Source organism: Ambystoma mexicanum, chromosome 12 (assembly GCF_040938575.1).
Source record: "Ambystoma mexicanum isolate Mex_15411 chromosome 12, UKY_AmexF1_1, whole genome shotgun sequence".
Classification (NCBI taxonomy): Eukaryota; Metazoa; Chordata; class Amphibia; order Caudata; family Ambystomatidae; genus Ambystoma; species Ambystoma mexicanum.
In genome coordinates, this window is record NC_090936.1 from 231,773,896 (window position 1) to 231,792,686 (window position 18,791).

Genomic DNA, 18,791 nt, shown 5'->3' on the forward strand with positions numbered 1-18,791 from the left:
TTATGTACTATCTGCAATTCAGATAATCGCTCCACCTTACTGATACAAAAGCATAGTAACTACATAATACTAATGCTTCTACGTTACAATGCAAATGGTACCAAAAACAACTGCAAGCTGACTGGGTTCACACACAGTCAAGTCTCACTTGGTAAGAAAACCTTCACAATAATAGGTATAATCTACCACGCAGGAGCCACAACCAATGCAGGTCACTACACTGCATATATTAAAAAGAAATGTGGATGGTTCGAATGTAATGATAGTAGCATTACTCTAAAGCAGAGATTACCAGCAGATCTTACAAACACGTATTTAATCTTCTTAAAGCCAAAATTAAATAACTAATGTGTACGTCAACATTAACAACAATTCAATTAAAAGACTATAAACAGAATACGCCAACAAGTATCTAACTGCCCAAGATTGTATAAGAACCACACAGATAAATGAATACCACTGATTTGTAACAAAAAATACACAGTTAGAATACGCCGACAGGTATCTAACTGTTTAAAAAATCTGCAACAAGCCAACATACAGAACATTAATCAGAAACAACAAGTGAACACTCAAAGGAAACAAAGAAATAGTTTATAGCATAGCAAAGAAAGGGTTTTTTAATCTGACAAGGATTTTTTTCCCCCAGACCCAATGATTTGAAAAACAAACACAGAAACTGAGCAAAATGCACAGTACACTGGTTTGTAAACTAAATATGAGGGTAAAAAAAAAAGCTAAAATGTCTATTATACAAAGTAATAAGTCTTTATAAAATACAAACACTAACATGCTCTTTTCTTTTATCACAGAAATTGAAAAAGAATATTTCCTCCAAGTAATAAAGTCATGTAAGAAATATATCGAATCTCAACAAATTAAACAGTAAGTATAATTTCACACATTTCATACATATTCAAATCTATACGTCTGATCTATGGCTGTAAGATGGTACAGTTGCTGCGGGCAGGGCTTAGAGTCTTGGATGTATAACCTACAGCCTACACCCTGCGGCCATGCAAGCAAGACTGTAGGTCCTACCCACAACCACCGCAGCATATAAAAACCATGGTGGCTTATAACTTCACTGCTTATAACTTTGGTCTTGGGTGCATGGCCTGTGGCCATGCACCTAAGACTCTAGGTCGTGCACACAACCACCACACCACATCACACCCATGCTGACTTATAACTTCAGTGCTTATAACTTTAGTCTTGGGTGCATTGCCTTAGCCATGCACCCAAGACTCTAGGTCCTGGCCACAACCACTGCAGCATATCACACCCATTGTGACTTATAACTGCAGTACTTACAACTTTGGTCTTGGCCATGCACCGAAGACTCTAGTCCTGGACACAACCAGTGCAGTATATGAAATCCATGTTAGCTTATAACTTCGAGGCTAATAACTTTGGTCTTGGGTGCATGGCCTTCGGCCAAGATGTCGGGCGCATCCAAACAATCTGACGCACATCACGCCTCACCCCAGCCAATTGGAGGACACGTTGCGTGTCCGTGGTCATGACGCGAGCCCCTTAGCCAATTGGTATCTTGTCCGCGGAGCGAACAGGGAAGTGTGTCTGCATAGCGGACATAGATATCACTCATTTTTTCAGACGTACTTTAAAGAAAACTACTGGACGGATTGGCACCAAATTTACAAAAGCATGCTTTCGGGAACAAGCACCTGCTGCAAATTTGGTGAACATCCGTCCAACGGTTTGGGCTGTAGACGTGCGCAAAGTTTTTCCCCCATTCAGTCTATGGGAAAAAAAGACGTTTGGGACCGCTCCTATAACTTTTCCCCTCCGGGACCAAAACATGTCAAATTTCAGAGGTTTTTCGATTGTACATTGAACCATAATGTCATGTTTATAAAGTTTTTTTAGTGAATTTCACAGGTTTTTAGTAGTGCAACTTAACCATAACGTCCCTCTAACAAAGTTTTTTTTAGTGAATATATATATATATATATATATTTTATATATATATATATATATATATATATATATATATATATATATAAAATATATATATATATATAAAATATATAAATATATATAAATGGTTAAGTTGCTAAACTCATAGGAAGATCGCTTTTTTCAGCGGTTTATAACTTCGCTACCCCTGGACGAATCCTCACCAAACTTAGCAAAAAAGTAAATGGCCAGCACTGAATTTTTTCTCCAAGTTGGCAGAGGTTTCGTGCGGTGGGGTGGCAAAGTTATAGGGGGGGTCTCAAATTCTTTTTTTTTCCATAGACTGAATGGGGAAAAACTTTGCGCACAGATACAGGCCGAACGGCTGGACAGATTTTCACCAAATTTGCGGCAGGAGCTGGGGCTTGGGTCAGAAAGCGTGCTTTTGTGTGTTTGGTGGAAATCCGCGGACAGAAGTGTCATTGGCTCGTGGTACGGCATGCTGTCAGAGAAGTTTGGATACGGCCGGTGGTTGGCTGGAGGGAAGCGTGTTGTACGTCAACATTTTTTAGGAAAGACGCCATGGTGTATCGAGGACAGTGCAGTGGCGGAAGGGTCTGGAAAATGTACTGTACGGAATGTATTGGCGGCAATACGCGAGGTAAGGGGTGCGGGAGTGAGAAGTGGTTCATGTGACATATGTAGGCGAGTACTTTGTGTGGTGATTGGAGGCAGCTGTCGTAACGGCCCCATAGCTTCTGTTGCGAGCTACTTGCAGCAACCTCTTTTCATGGTGAGTGGTGGCAGGTCAATAGCAGGAGGGGACTGAATTGCATATGACATAGGTTGGGTGGGAGCGCAGGTGGCTGTCTGCTGTGGATGGAATGCAGTAGTTCGGCACATGGTGGTATGCATGGGTGAATGAAGGTACAGTGGGTCTGTGGTAGGAATAGGTTATTGGGTGCATGGCCGAAGGCCGTAGGGTGTAGGGCATGCACTGAAGAACGAAGGACTGCAGCATACCCACTGCAGGAACGCATGTTTGACTGCATTCGGTAGAGGGTGTTGCTTGCATAGTGTGGTGTGTGAAGATTGGTTGCACTAGGGCCAGTGTTGCGAACAGAATGTGGGTAGGTTGCCAGTGGCACCATACTTTGTGAAAGGAAGTGGGTAAGCCGATAGTATGTGATTGAAAGTGCACAGGAAGGCAGGAGAGAGTGTTTTGTTTGTACATTATGGTAACTGTTGCAATTTGTTGCTGCATAGCTCCATGGCAGTGCGCTGTGGTTGGAGATGCTGCAGTGAAAAGTCACAAAGTGTGGGCACTGGGTGCAGTGTTTGCATACTGTCAGTATGGTCGAGGGTATGATTGAAGGGCAGTTTATATGTGCATGGATAGTGTGCTTTGTGCACAATGCTTGCAGTATGGGCAATGTTGTAAACATTTTGTGGTTAAATTGGCAGTGACACAATACTTTGTGAGTGGAAGTGGGTAGTACGACAATAGTATGTGAATGAAAGGGTGTTGGGGTGCCGGAGACAATGTAATGTCTATACATTATGGTAACTGTTGAATGTAACACTGTGCATGTCCATTGCAGTCTGGAGGTTGGTTAGGCGTGCTGGCGCCAGTGGTGCGTATGCATATAGTGGTAGTTTTGTGACATGCTGACATGCATGGTTGCATTATGGTGTGGGGAATGTGTAGACGGAGCATACCCAGTGGAGCAATGCAGGTTTGACAGTGCATGAGGCGTAGGGTGTTGATCTTTGGAGAATGGGTGTGGAGGACATTGTGGATGTGCTACAGCACCACAAGTGAGTTGCAAATCGTGTATTGTGCATTCCATGGTCGTGGTGATAGTTGCACCATGGTACAGTATTTGATGTGCGGCGGGAGATGGTGCAGTGAGAAGTTGTGTAGTGTGTACACAGTGTGCAGTGGTTACGCAGTGTGAGTATGGAAGTGGGTATGGTTGAAGTGCAGCTTATATGTGGCTGGTTACTCTGCTGTGTGAAGATTTATTGAAGTAGGCCCAATGTTGTGCAGCTGTTGTCATAGGTTGCCAGTGACACAATACTTTGTGAATGTCAATGTGTAGGGGTGGTGCAGGCTGTGGTATGTTTGTAGATTCTGCTAAGTGAGACACACTTTTCTGAATGGGTGTTTTATGGTGTGGAGGAGTTGGGTAGAAGTGCCACTACGTATGTTACGTTTGTGCATAATGTTAGGTGCCCACATGGTTGCTTGCTTGGAGTTATAGCATTGTGGTGGGTGTGGAAAGGGCTGCAATGGCGTGTGCATGTTCAATGGTGTGCTGGGTGCCTCTTAGGATCTTTGTGGATGTAAATATTGAGTGGTGTACAGAAATTACAGTGTGCAATGCAGAGGTTTTGTATGTGATTGGTACATGCATGTTTGAAAATTTGACAGCACCCAATCGGGGAGTGCTGCAAAAAGTGACTGTTCAATAGGAAGAAGTATTGGTATCACTACATAATATCGCCAACAAAAATATCAGCTTAGATATGGCCGTTTGGTTCGCCGTAGGCGGTATTTTTGCGGGGGATATTATGTGGGAGCAGGGGTTGCAGGGGTGTCCCCCACAGGGTCCATGTGTGAATTTCACCACAAAAATATGGCGATATTTTTTCATCGCAATAGCTATACTGGGCTGTGGCCCTCATTGTAGATGGCAAAGCGCATGTGCACATCCTGCCATTATGAGCAGGGTGGAAAGGCAAATGGAATTGTGGGAAATAAGCCAATAGGAGTTTAGGGCATGGTTGACAGGAAAAGGCGGTACCATTTCCTCCCAATACTTTGTTGTGAGGGTGGTCAAGGTGGAGAGACACACAGTGATTATCATTGGTGATACCTTTCTGCGCCACCTGCACAGGTCTTGTGGGCAAAGACGCATTTCTGGTAATTTCGGGTTGGAAGGAGTGGATGCTTTCTGGGCCTGCCAGGGTGACTGCAGTTTCCGCGGGATGGTTCGCCTGTGCAGATATGTGGCGTCCGTCACGAACGTTGACTTTGTCATGCTGCACTTTGGGCTACATGTTGTGTGGATGATTAATCCATCACCTGAAGAGGTTGCTCACCGCAGTGATGCATATTTCTCCTACTGCCAAGTTCCTTTTCTCATGCATAACACCCAGAGGATTATGGGTCCATGACAGTGTAATTTGTCCCCAGCCAGAGGTCGGAACGTGTACTATAAACAGAATTATGTGTGAGTTTATGCAGACTGCTGGCATGTTCTCCACCGACTATGAGATCATGAGGTTGCAAAATACGCAGTGGTTCCGTAGAAATGGCATTTATTTGACCGCCATTGGCAATGCTGTTTTTTTTTACACTGTGCAAGAAGCATTGACCAGAATGTGGTAAAAATGTGGGGAGAGGCAAACAGAAACGCATATAAAGAGAAAATACAAAAAAACTTGCTCTCATGCACGTCAAAAATAAAAACCTTTTTACATGTATGCTGGAAGACTGCATCCCCACTCACTATCACAAAAAGGTAGTGGATTATGCTGTACTTCCAGGATTACACGTGCCACATCCTGGGTGGCTATGTGGATGTGTGCGGATGGAGAAATTGTGCATTCTTTCATTGAAATTTATAGTGGACGAGCTTTGGAATGGTACGACATTTGTACTGGAAATGTATAGCGGCACATTTCAAGTGTTCTACAGGAGTGACAGTGTTGGATGATGGCCGCTTCGATGCGATTGGTGGATGTGTGTGCACCTATTTCCGCGCAACCCAATGAAGTGGAGCTGCAGAGAAGATAGTGCAAAGGGAAGAAAGACTGCTCCAGCTTTACAGGGGTGCGGCCCTTGCGCTACTTTGGGATGCACATGTGCCAAAATCTGCCCTTTACACCACCTTGCCCAATTGCCATGGCAGTGTGGGGATTAGCCAATCAGGTAGTGTGGGTGTGGTTAACAGGAAGGGGAGGTGAAACTGTTGTACATTATACTCTGCGTACTGAGGGTGGATGACATGGCGAAACGCATTGTGCTGACTGTAGGTGATCCCTTTATTATAGATCTGCACAACTATGCCCTGCAAAGTCACTTATACAGAAATTTTGGTTTGGAAGGAGTGGACGCATTGTGGAACGCTGTATATGAATTCAATTTCGGGGATATGCATGCACTTTGCAAAGACCTCGACAGTTTTCCAGTAGTAGATGCTATCGTCATCCATTACGGCATCATGCGTATGGGTTACCTGGCTTGCTTAGATTTGTTACGTAGACTGAGGCGATTGCTGGATGTCGTGAGGACGGGTTTCCCCACCGCCAATGTGCTTTTCTCATCCATAACACCAAGAAGAGTATGGCCCACTACTCATGGATGTTGTTCTGAGCCAGACGCAGGAAGGTGTCTCCTCAAAAGAAGCATTTCTACTTTTTGTCCGCTCGTGGAATGCTCTTCTGCAACATTGACCTCATTAGTTGTGGAAATGCATGGTTTTTCCCAAAAAATTTCATTTTGTTGTCACCCATTGGCGATGCAGTTCTGTTTGCTCGTCTACAGGATGCAGTGAAGAGTTTTCTGTACTAATGTGAGCACATACCTCAAGAAAAAACTTGGAGGAACCTCCTTCTAGCACTTAGCTGCAAAAACCTGGAACATCCTAAAAGAAAAGATCACCGAAAATTCAGGAAATCACTAAAAACCTGGCTCTTCAACACCACAGACTAAATCTGGAAACCAAAACCGGAAAAAGGATGACTAAACTGGAAAGGACACGGACAACCCCGACCCAAGAGGGTAGCTCCCACAGTGCCTGGACGGGTGACACCGGATAGACTGGAACACAGGCGACACGCACGGAGACTGAGTCAACTACCCCAGACAATCCCACCCACACTTTCGCCTGCCCCTTAGTTACTGCCGGGTACCACAGTAGTGTGGAATTGTCGAGATATTGGCAATCGCCACACTACCCGAGAGGTTGACATTGGCGGGTGCACTGGCCACAGGAATATGAAGGGAGGATAAGGGGAGCTATGATAGAGCATGTTCGAGGTGGGGTCCACGGAGTAAGGAACCTTGTATACCAGTCGGACCCAGATCAGGACAGAGCTGCATCAGGGGAGACTACGCAAGCCGAGCGCCTCAATTCAGGATAGAGACGCAAACTAACCAACCCTACTAATAATTTCCCTTTCTGCATACACCTCTCAAACTCTCAAACTCCAAACCAACCAACCAACCAAAACCTACAGCACAACAAACCGCACAAACTTCACTACATTGCAACAACAAAACAAAAACACAGATAGTCTTGCACAACAGTACACAACGACTACCAGCTGCAAACATCCCAGGCCCAACCAACGGACCCACCGGGCTGAGGCCGCCAACAGCACATCACTGCTCTCTTGCACTTTTCCTGCATCCTCCCACTAACTCAACCTTCCCTCCTCTTTCAGAGCCGCCAGAGCGCCAGGGGACCAATCCGGTGGTGATAGTGCGCGGTACAAATGTCCTTTAACATTAATATAACAAGAAAACATAAAAGCTAATAAAAACCGAAATTGTGTTTCTGTACAAGCATCAAAAAAACAAAAGAGTCGCCCCTTACCATGAAGTCCCCCTACCCTGGTTGCAAGTTATTCTCCCACACCCGCACGCAGCACAAAAGCCACATTTGGTGATTTTGCGGGTAGCGGGCATGAAAATGGAACTGTGGGGATTGTCCAATCAGATGCTTAGGTTGTGCGGCAGTAGGAAGAGGGCCTCCTGCTTTACCCAGGCACGGCCCTCGACATACTTGGTGACCTGCACGTGCCATATTCGGCGCTTCTCACCATGCTGGCCTATAGAAATGGGACTGTAGTGATTGTCCTGTCAGGTAGTGCTTGGTGTGCGTCACAGTAAAGCGCGCCAATAGGATGAAGGACTCCTCCTGCTTTACTGGGGCGCGGCCCTCGCGGTACTTGGAGAGAGGCATGTGCCACATTCTGCGCTTCTCAGCAAGCTGGACAATGGAAATGGGACTATGGCCTTCGGCCAATTAGGTGCTCAGGGTGTATGTCACAGGAAACAGCATCAATAGGGAGAAGGAGTCTTCCTGCTTCTGCGGGGCACAGTCCTCGTGGTCATTGGGAAAAGGCACGTGGCACACATTTTGTGCTTCTTACCATGGTGGTCAACGGGAATGGGACTTTGGCCTTTGGCCAATCAGGTGCTCTGGGTGTGCGTCACAGGAAAGAGCGGCATTCACTTTTTCAATTACTTTGTGTACTGCATCTGGCAAACATGGCAAGACGCATAGTTTTCGTCGTGGGTGGTGGCTTTGTGGAAGATCTGTGCGTATATGCCCTCCAAGAAGACTTGTTTAGCTATTTCGGTTTGTAGGGAGTGGATGCTTTGTGGTTTAGTGTCGAACCGTGCTTTTTCGGCGGACTGCTTGTAGAATATCGATGAGTGGCCTCTTTGGCAACTGTACATTTTGTGATTGTGCACTTTGGAGCCTTCTTTTTGGGTTACATGTCTTGTTCCCATGTGTTAAGTAAACTGAAGATTATGATGAAAGCAGTGCAGCGCATTTTTCCTACTGCCAAGGTGCTTTTCTCATGTATACCCCCGAGAATAGTTGGAAGTATTCCAATGATTCCTGTCGCCAGCCAGAGGTCGGAAGGGGTCTCATCAACAGAAGCATGTGTGACTTCTTGAGTTCTGCTGGGATGTTCTCCTGTGAGAGTGAGAACATTGGTTTGCAATACATACACCTTTTCAAGGCTAATGGCATGTCTTTGTCGCACAGTGGCAATGAAATGTTGTTTCACAATCTACACTGAAGACCCTATTGTAAGATTGTGAGCTGACGTTGAAAACACACATTTACATATGAAAATCGCAAAAAAAGTGTTTCTAGGGAAGCACCTTTAAAAAAAAAAGCCCCCTAAAGGCTCTTTTAAGAGCCACCACAACTAAGGACGTCTGCTCCCCTGGTTGAAAGTTATTCCCCCACTCCCGTGCGCGCACAGCACGAAAGGTCTGCGAATATCACGATAGTTGCAAGGTGGCACGTGTTACATATGCCTCTTTTGAAGATGAAGGCCATAGAAATGTGCCTGCAGAGGCTACGGGATTGGGTAATAAAGTTTGTGTGTGATTTGTGCATTGACAGACTGTGCTTTACGGTGTATTTGTCAACAGAAATGCAGAGGGTGCGGTTATGGCTGTGTGTTTCACGAGGCACAGCGTGCGGGTTTCTGGGGATTCCCACAAACATTGACTGAAAGTGAATGGAAAACACTGTGCAGTGGCTACTCGCTTTTCAATATATAATGTGCATACAATGAAGTGAGTACCTACAATGAAGTGCCTGATTTTGGTTTCTCTGTGTGACTCTTTGGTGACACGCAGTTGTTAATTGTAGAGGGAAAATTGCACAACATATTACACAGGTTTCAGAGCCATTTGTGATGAAGGAGGCACTTGTCCAGTTCATGCGTTTGTTTCCGATGTCTTGCATGAGTTTCTATCGCATTATGCAGCCACCGATGTGGCAGCGTAATTTCCTATATGGTCTGTGAATGCAGACAGCGCGGTACATTGCAAAGAAGTGTATTTGTGCCTTTGTTCGACATGTGCCTATGGCATACTTCGCCCATCGGAATATGACGTTTGGCAGCACAAATACATTTCCCCAGCTATAACGTTCATTTTACTATGCCTGCCATCCCGATTTCTGCACACTCCATCTAAATTGGCTTGGTACCCTTCTTGAAAGTAGTGATTTTTTTGTAGTACGTGTTGCGCACCAACTCTCTTGAAAACGCTCTGCAACACGTAAAGAAACCTCTTTGTACAGCGACCCCCTTTCTAACCGATTGAACTACAGTATTTACCACACTGCCACGGCTCCCATCCTGCATCCGTGCATTGCCAATTCAGTTGTTGATCTGTGAAAGGTGCTTTCTTTATTTACCTTTTTTCCTTTCCCAGTTCATTTTCATTTATTATGGTGTTCTCACAAATGCCACAGATGGAACGACAGGAAAGGTCAGGTACAGAAAGGGCAGCACCTGTATGGATACTATAGGGGACGTGCCGGAGACTGAATTATTGGGTGGCTCTCACCTAGATAGGCAGCAATTATTGTAATGCTCCTGTAAGGACCGTTCCCACGCACTTCCAAGTACCTTCCCTCTGCACAGTAGCAAGTTGCAATATATGCACAATACAATGCCCTTTGCCGGGTAAGGGGCTGCAGTGTGGCACATGGTTTGCAAAGGTTGTTTTACAGTCCGCTGCCCTACAGGAGTGCCCCTCTTCTTGTCTGGAGTAGATGTGGCAAATGCTGCACATGAAAGTACCCTACATAATTGTTGGAAGGGTGATAGCCTGCCCACTGGTCCCTTGTGCTTCCATTTCAGTTGTCGTGGCATGCACTACAAACATTTTAGTGCACGCCATTAGTGTTAGGGGTAGCAATCACGGATATACATACATTGTGGAATACAAGAATGTTTAAAACAACGTGAAACAGAGCTTCATTACGTGCAGCAGCAAGCCATTTATTGTGTGCGACCCATGCAGCTATAGCGCTTTTGTAACCACCACTAAGATTGTTTGCACTCTGCATATTCTGCTGTTTGCCTACTTGCCTTTATATGCACTAGTATGTACGTGAGGAAGGTGCACCAGCTTTGCCATTTTGCAGACTTACTAGAAACTGTCCCACCTGCAGTTACATGTTTTCTTCAACTGTATGACCAGCAGGCGACCTCTTGATACTTTCCATAACACTGCTGAGTGCAGACAAAATGTATCTGTTTCAAGGGTCATGAAAAGACAAGCAGCAGATAAATCAAAGTAATGCGACATTTAACACGCCCACGTCACACTGCAGGTTGCTGTTTCTTGTTTAGCAGTGGCCGTTATACAGTCTGGAGTGCTTTAGCCACACATTGGTAAGTTTTGCAGAGCCTCCCACAAAGTTGGCAGCAGTTCTTTAAAAGCAGTATCCTACTGCATGAATCTGTAGGGCTGGTGACAGGGGCGATGTTACCAGCATACAGTGGAAGACCTATGTATGGGTTTAGGTGTGGAACATAAACACGTGCGCTTCCACAACTACTTAAAAGTGCATTTGAAGATGCAGACATGTTGTAGCATGGAGCATTTTATGTTATACTGATGTGGAACTTACAAGGGTTCTGGAAGGAGAATGTTGAGGTGGAGTGCAAGCACTTTGAAGACGGTTGGAGAGACTGGAACAGCTCCCTTCAGAGACTCCTTCCTTATCCCCCTTTATTATATATATTCAGTTACCTAGGTACATCAATACATTTCCTATAACACATTTATATATTTATATCATTTCGTCGTCCTATACATCATACTATATTTGGCGACGAGGCATTTAGAAGACCAGTCACCTGGGGAAGCGAGTGAGGAAACTGAAGCCGCAGGTGAGCTGGAACCCTGCCCCTATACTTATGTGAGAAACTTTGGTAAGTTAATTCGCAGCGCGCAGATTGTTATATATATTTACTAAGTGGACTATTCCAGTTACAACACGCGCCAGCGCCTCGGGCTCTGCATTGAAGGTAAACATTGCTCCGATCGCCATTCGCGAGCCAGCACTTTAAAGAAAAGGACCTACGATGCCGTGACGTACGTCACGCACAAGCAGCCATTTTAGGTAGGATAACGGTTGCAACCACAGTGTTTACTATTTATGCATCGAATTGAAACACTGTTTCATCGGAGTGACGGAAAGTGTTAATAAACTGATTGTTGGCACAGTAATTGTGGGAGCGCTTATATTGAACTATTTACATAAAATATATATATATATATATTAAAAAAAAAATTGTGTGAGGATTGGTTGATTACTCCTGCTCCTACTCGTCGCAGTACCAATACAGTAAGGAGCAAGCACTACATCCACAGTTATAGTACAGTGTGATATATGGGGAGTTATGCACCAGACAAACAAAGCACTGTGTGAATAAAAGAATTATACAGAGTTATTACTAGGTGATATCACAGTCATTGGTGACAGAGGAGCGGGTGACCAGGCCCTAGTTGGCAACATTAAAATGCACACTGTCCCACCACCTGCTATGTTTCTACTGGAGGCTGGAGAGCCTAATTTACCATGGAAAAGATGGTTGAAGTCGTTTGAGAACTATGCTTCAGTAGTTTGTGGAACAAACTACAGTGTGGAGAGAAAGAAATCATTATTGCTTCACTGTTTAGGGCCAGCAGGACAGGAAAAGTATGAGGACTTGCCAAACTTGCCTGATGATGATGAGGGGGATATGAATGAATACGAAAAGTGTATTGCAAAATTGAATAAACATTATGAAAAGAAACTGAGTACAATACTGGAAAGGTATAAGTTTGGCAAGAGATCGCAAGAAAGTGGAGAGAGTGTGGAGCAATTCATAACTGTCCTGAGGAAACTAGCAAAGAATTACAAATTTTGACCGCAATTGGATGAAAGACTCAGGGATCAATTCATGTTGGAGTGTAATAGTACTAAAATCAGGGAGAGACTATGGGCCGAAGATGATCCTGATTTGGATACGGTACTATGCATAGCCAAAGAGGTTGAGCATATGGATAATTGTGTCAAAACACTAGAAGAAAGGGTGAAAAGCACTACCGTAAAACCTGAAAATAAGTCTGAAAGTCCTATTAATGCAATCCAAGTGGCGAAAGGTGACAATTTAAATAATCAAAATGCTGTGGTGAGACGGAAAGAGGAACCTAGAATACAGGGCACATACAAATACAGTAGTGATATGAGAGGCAGAGGATTTGCACGTGGTTATGGGAGTTACAACAGAGGACGTTTCACGAGTAACAGACACCCTCAAATGGGTCAGAGAGGTAGAGGAAGAATCAGGACCTGTTTTAGGTGTGACAGTCCCATGCACTGAGCTAACAGTCCTGAGTGTCCAGCTATCCATATCATATGCAAGAACTGTAATGGCAAGGGCCACATGGCCAAATGCTGTAGAATTGATAAGGCAAGCATGAACTGGATTGGTAGTGCAGAAGAATTTGAAGAGGAGGAATGTGTATTTGCTGTCAGCGACACAGTGAATGGCATGGAACTGGAGAGTCCAAAGACTATCATAATGATAAATTATACGCCAGTGAGAATGATGACTGATTCGGGAGCGAAATATACGTTGTTGCCTGAAAAGATCTGGAGGAAAATTGGTCCCAGATGGCTTAATGAATCAGACATTAATCCAAGTGCTTATGGAGGTGTGAAGATAGACATTGTTGGATGGTTTGAGGCGAAGCTGGCCTTCAAAGATAGAGTTGCAAAAGGGAAAGTTTATGTATCAAGAAGACGAGCAACACCTCTACTCAGCTGAACGCATCGGGCATGGTTGAAAGTTAGATTGGATGCTAGTGCTGAGGAGTCTGTTTATGTGATTGAATCCAATGAGATGTCTACAGAGGCAGTGAAGAAGGAGGTGTTCAAGGATGAAATAGGCTGTGCAAAAGGGATTACGCACAAAATACAGCTCAGAAGGGATTGTACTCCAGTTGCACAGAAAATTAGAAATGTGCCTTTAGCAATGAGAGATGAGGTAAAAAGTGAACTGAAGAAACTGGAAGAACAGGGTATAATCGAAAGGATTGATGCTTCAGAGTGGGTATCACCATTAGTTGTGGTGAGGAAGAGCTGTGGAAAGGTGAGAGTATGTATCGACCTCCGAGAACTTAACAAGTGCATCATCCCAGAGAGACATCCGCTTCCCAACATTCATGAGTTGTTATCAACGATGGGGCCAGCGAAAGTGTTTTCAACTCTTGACCTCACTTCAGCATATCATCAGATTTGTTTGCACAGGGACTCAAGACATTTGACAGCGTTCATAACACCGGAGGGTTTGTACCAATATAAGAGAATGCCGTTTGGCCTTATATCAGCAGCTTCTGTGTTTCAGAAGACCATGCATCACATATTTGATGGTGATAAGGGCATTATATTTTTTCAAGATGACATTCTCATATTTGCCAGCGTTCAAGTAGAGCATGATAGGATTCTAAATGGAGCATTAAGGAAATTGCATAAGATGGGCATGACATTGAGCAGAGAGAAATCAAAGATTTACAGGAAGCAAATTGAATGTTTAGGCCATGTTATATCGGAGCAGGGAATTACACCCAAGCCGGACTTGATGTCTGCAATTAATGATATAGCTAAACCTGGCAACAAAGAAGAACTGAGAACTTTCCTGGGAATGGCTGAGTATTACTCTAAATATGTTAGAAAGTTTGCTGATCATACAGCTGCATTGAGGGATCTCACCAGGGTGAATGTCAAATATGAGTGGAATGAAGAGTGTGAGAAAGAATTCAAGTACATAAAGAATGCTCTGACAACTGCACCGGCACTGAAGAACTTTATAAGGGGACAACGAACAGTAATCACAAGGGATGCCAGAAATGTGGGCCTAGGTGCGGTATTGGCGCAACTGCATAATGGAGAGGAGAAGATAATTGCGTTTGCCTCGAGGCTGTTAAAAGGAGCAGAAAAGTCGTATGCGACTATTGAAAAGGAGGTGCTAGCCATTATGTGGGCGGTGGACAAGTTCAGGAGTTTTGTCTGGGGAACGCAATTTGAGGTAAAAACGGACCACAAACCACTGGTAGAACTATTCATGAACAAAGGACTGGACAAAGTATCGGCAAGGATACGGAGATGGGTACATAGAATGCAGGAGTTCAATGAAGTAATGGTGAAGAGAATCAACAGGAAATGATATGTGTGTTACAGGACACAGCTGTTGCCAAGGAAGAATGGTTTGAGGGAATGAGTAAAGACGGAAAGTTGCAGTTCATGATGGAAAATATAAACAAGAAACATGTTCCTCTCAATAAGATCAAGGAGGCAGATGTGCAAGGACTGTGGAGTGTCAGGGATGAGTTGAGTGTACAAGACGGATATTTGCTCAGAGGAGATAGATTAATTCCACCTGAAGATCTAAGGAAGAAAATAATTGATCTAGGTCATGAAGGCCACCAAGATATTTCCAAGACCAAATCAAGGATAAGAAATACATACTGGTGGCCAGGATGTGATGCAGAAATCGAGAGGGTCATAAGAAACTGTATCCTTTGTAATAAGTCGGATAAGGGATGTGTGAGTAGTGCATACCCAATGGTTATGACTGATGTGCCGAGCAGACCGTGGTTGAAAGTTGGAATTGATATTATGGGTCCCATATGGAGTGAAGGCAGTCAAACGTTTTGTGTGGTCATTATTGACATTTTAACAAGATGGGCAGAGGTAAAGATAATGCCTAGTGTCACAACTAAAAACATTATCAATTTCATGGAAGAAGTATGCGGTAAGGAAGGATATCCAGGAGTTATCCTATCTGATAATGGCCCTCAATTAGTCTCAAAAGAGATGGAAGATTATTTTAAAAAAAGATTGATTAAGCATGTGACCAGTGCGGTTTATCACCCACAAACCAATGGGGTAGTGGAAAGGTACAACAGGATTCTCAAAAATGCCATTAGATGGGCATGGGCCAATGGAGTTTGCTGGAAAGAAGCAGTCAGGAATGTCATTATGGCACACAGATTTACTCTGCACAGTTCTACAGGTATATCACCATTTGAATTGCGCTGGGGTAGAAAGGCTATCACCAAGCTATGTCCTGGATGGATGGGTGAAGTGATAAATATGGGAGTTGTAACTAGTAATGCTGTAGATACTATTAAGCTGAGGCAATTCAGGAATAAAGCAAGGTATGACAAGAAAAGATTTAGGTGCAATGAAACACTTAAAGTAGGGTGCTTTGTGAGAGTGAAGCTCCCGGAAGCCTTGAGAGTGAGAGGCATTATGTGGTCTGATCCCATTCAAGTCATTGAGGTGTTTAAGCATGCTATCAGAACGAGTGATGGAAGGGTTTGGAATAATGGAAGAATTATGGAAGTGAATGCTAAGGTTGATAGTGGAAGTGTAGACAAAAGTGATGTTGGTGACAGTAGAGGAAACCAGGAATGTTCCTTACCAATGAACTCAACACATGCACCGAATGTAATACAGCTGCTGAAGTCAAGGTTCGGAAGAAGATACCAAAAGCCGGAACGCTTAATGTACTATGGATAGTGAAGATTTGTTTGGAAAGAAAGGGGATGTGTAGCATGGAGCATTTTATGTTATACTGATGTGGAACTTACAGGGGTTCTGGAAGGAGAATGTGGAGGTGGAGTGCAAGCACTTTGAAGTCGGTTAGAGAGACTGGAACAGCTCCCTTCAGAGACTCCTTCCTTATCCCCCTTTATTATATATATTCAGTTACCTAAATACATCAATACATTTCCTATAACACATTTATATATTTATATAATTTCGTCGTCCTATACATCATACTATACATGTGGTCACTAATGGAGTCCTACGGATACTTGCAGTGTGATTGCACATACGTCAACCAGGTACAGTCTCCCTAGGAAACGTCCATATTGCTCATCTGTAGTCATCTCGGCCAATAATGTGTGGCACAGATTAATCATGCACTGTTAATACAAAAAGAGAGCCTACTGACACACTAAACAACATTTACTATGTACATCTTTAATTGCTACTATACACCAACAGTATTCGGAAAATTAAGGGGTAGCGCAACTAGATAAATACACCAGACAATTTGCCCTTTCCACACGTTTATCATGAGGGCAGCCAAGGAATCAGTATTGGTGTATCAGTAACAAACCGTTGTTAACGGCACATTATGGTTATGTTGCCGTACCAAATACCTATCCTCTTTACAGAAAACGCTATGCTAAAGGAACGTTCTGCTTACAGTGCCGTACTAAAAACCTATGAAATTCACTAACAAAAACATTGTTAAAAGGATGTTATGGTTAAGTTGCACTAGCAAAAACCTATGAAATTCAATGGAAAAACGTTGTTACAGGGATATTATGGTTACAGGGAAAACCAAAAAAAACGAAATTCGATAGTTATGGTAAGCTAAGCAACCATAACTAGTGCCACCACTGTGCATTAACACCCATGACATAAAAGATGCCATCACAAATCTTATTCATGACATCACTGATGACATCACATATGCATGTAGTTTTAATAGGAAGCCTCTACAAGGGATTGTTATTGTAATGGTGGCAGAAAACTATGAAAGATTATTGGAAGAACTATCATGAGATAAGTAGGTAATGGAGGAATGCATTGCTATACACACCATTCTATTAGACACTTCTTCACTGTACATGAAAGAACTTATGTGGAAACATAGCCATTGTCTGAACCATGCCTCATGCAAGTGTAACCTTCCAATTCTTTCCATGTTACATAGTGAAATCATGAATGCATTTGTTTTAGAGTGTCGGGTACTGTGAAACATGTAAGAAGTGGCTACCATTGCCTTTATAACTACATAATTGCACTACTGCACATAAACCATCAAGACACCACAATGCATACAACATGACCATATACAAGGGAATTAAAGTAAGCTAAAAAGTAGCAGTATTACCAGAAATTGTTCATAACTTAACTGATTATCTTAATGCACAGAAACCAGTGCTGTGTTTTACGCTTTCCTCTTCCCCTATATGTGTATGTATCATATGATGTGAGTGAACAGTAAAGAAAGTAGTGTAGGAACCTTTGACAAGGGTGCCGTACACAAATATAGAACCTTTTGAATTGTTTGTTCCGGACTGTTAGTAAAGAAAAGCAACTGGCAGGTTGTGGCTCCTGCGTGGTAGAATATACCTATTGTTGTGAAGGTTTTCTTACCAAGTGACACTTGACCGTGTGTGAATCCAGTCAGCTTGCAGTTGTTTTTGGTACCATCTGCATTGTAACATAGAAGCATTAGTATTATGTAGTTACTACGTGTTTGAATCAGTAAGGTGGAGCGATTATCTGAATTGCAGATAGTACATAATCTGCCATGGTTTGCATTTTGTACAAGTTGCTGAAATTGATTAGGGATTTGTTCCTGTGTCACATTGTTACAGAGCGTGCATGTATGTTTCCACATTTATGAAATCTGGAAGATTTCATTTATAGGTATGTTTTTGTTTTCCAGTACTTGTAGTAAGTACAGTAGAAATTCTTGTGGATCTTCTTGTGAATTTATAGTGAACCTCACCATTCCAGCACAGTAGTCCAATTCTTGTCTTATTCCGTGAACACTATACGTGTTGTCAGGATTGTTTGTTGCGTATCTATGAAGGACTAACATTTGCAAACACAATTGGTCTGTACTGTGTAAGTAAATGTTGTTAACAATTGGTGGCAATTGAAATAGAATATTCATTGCTACATTTGCGTAGCAACTTACACAAGTTTCATTTTAAAAATTTTAATGGACCAGATAGTTCTGTGTCCGAGTGATTTTTTCGGAGTTTGTGTTCCTTCTTTGAAGAAGTACCAGATATACTTTCACTAATAGGTTCTTCTTTGGTTGTGGTAATTGATGAAGTATTAGCTTCTTTTACTCTCTTTGAAGAATTTGCAGTCAGATTCTGTTGCATTTCTGTTTGAATTAGTTTTCTTTTACAACGTTTTCCTTTTTGTGGAACAGGATATGATTTCAGATGGGGGGTGTACAGTGAACGTAGTCTATTGTATTCTAAAATGCAAGGAATATCAGCGTTCAATTTACTTGCATCAAAGTTGATTAGAAATAGACCGTCAAGTGTACGTAAGCGTGATAATGCTACGTAGCTCATGCCTTCTTTAAAGATATCTATCCAATATCTATCAAGGCTTTGTCTAGGGTATGACCTTGGGATTTATGAATGGTGGCTGCATATGCAAGATATTAGAGAAAATTGTTCTCTAAGTACATACATGTCTTTGAAGAGAAGGAATCGA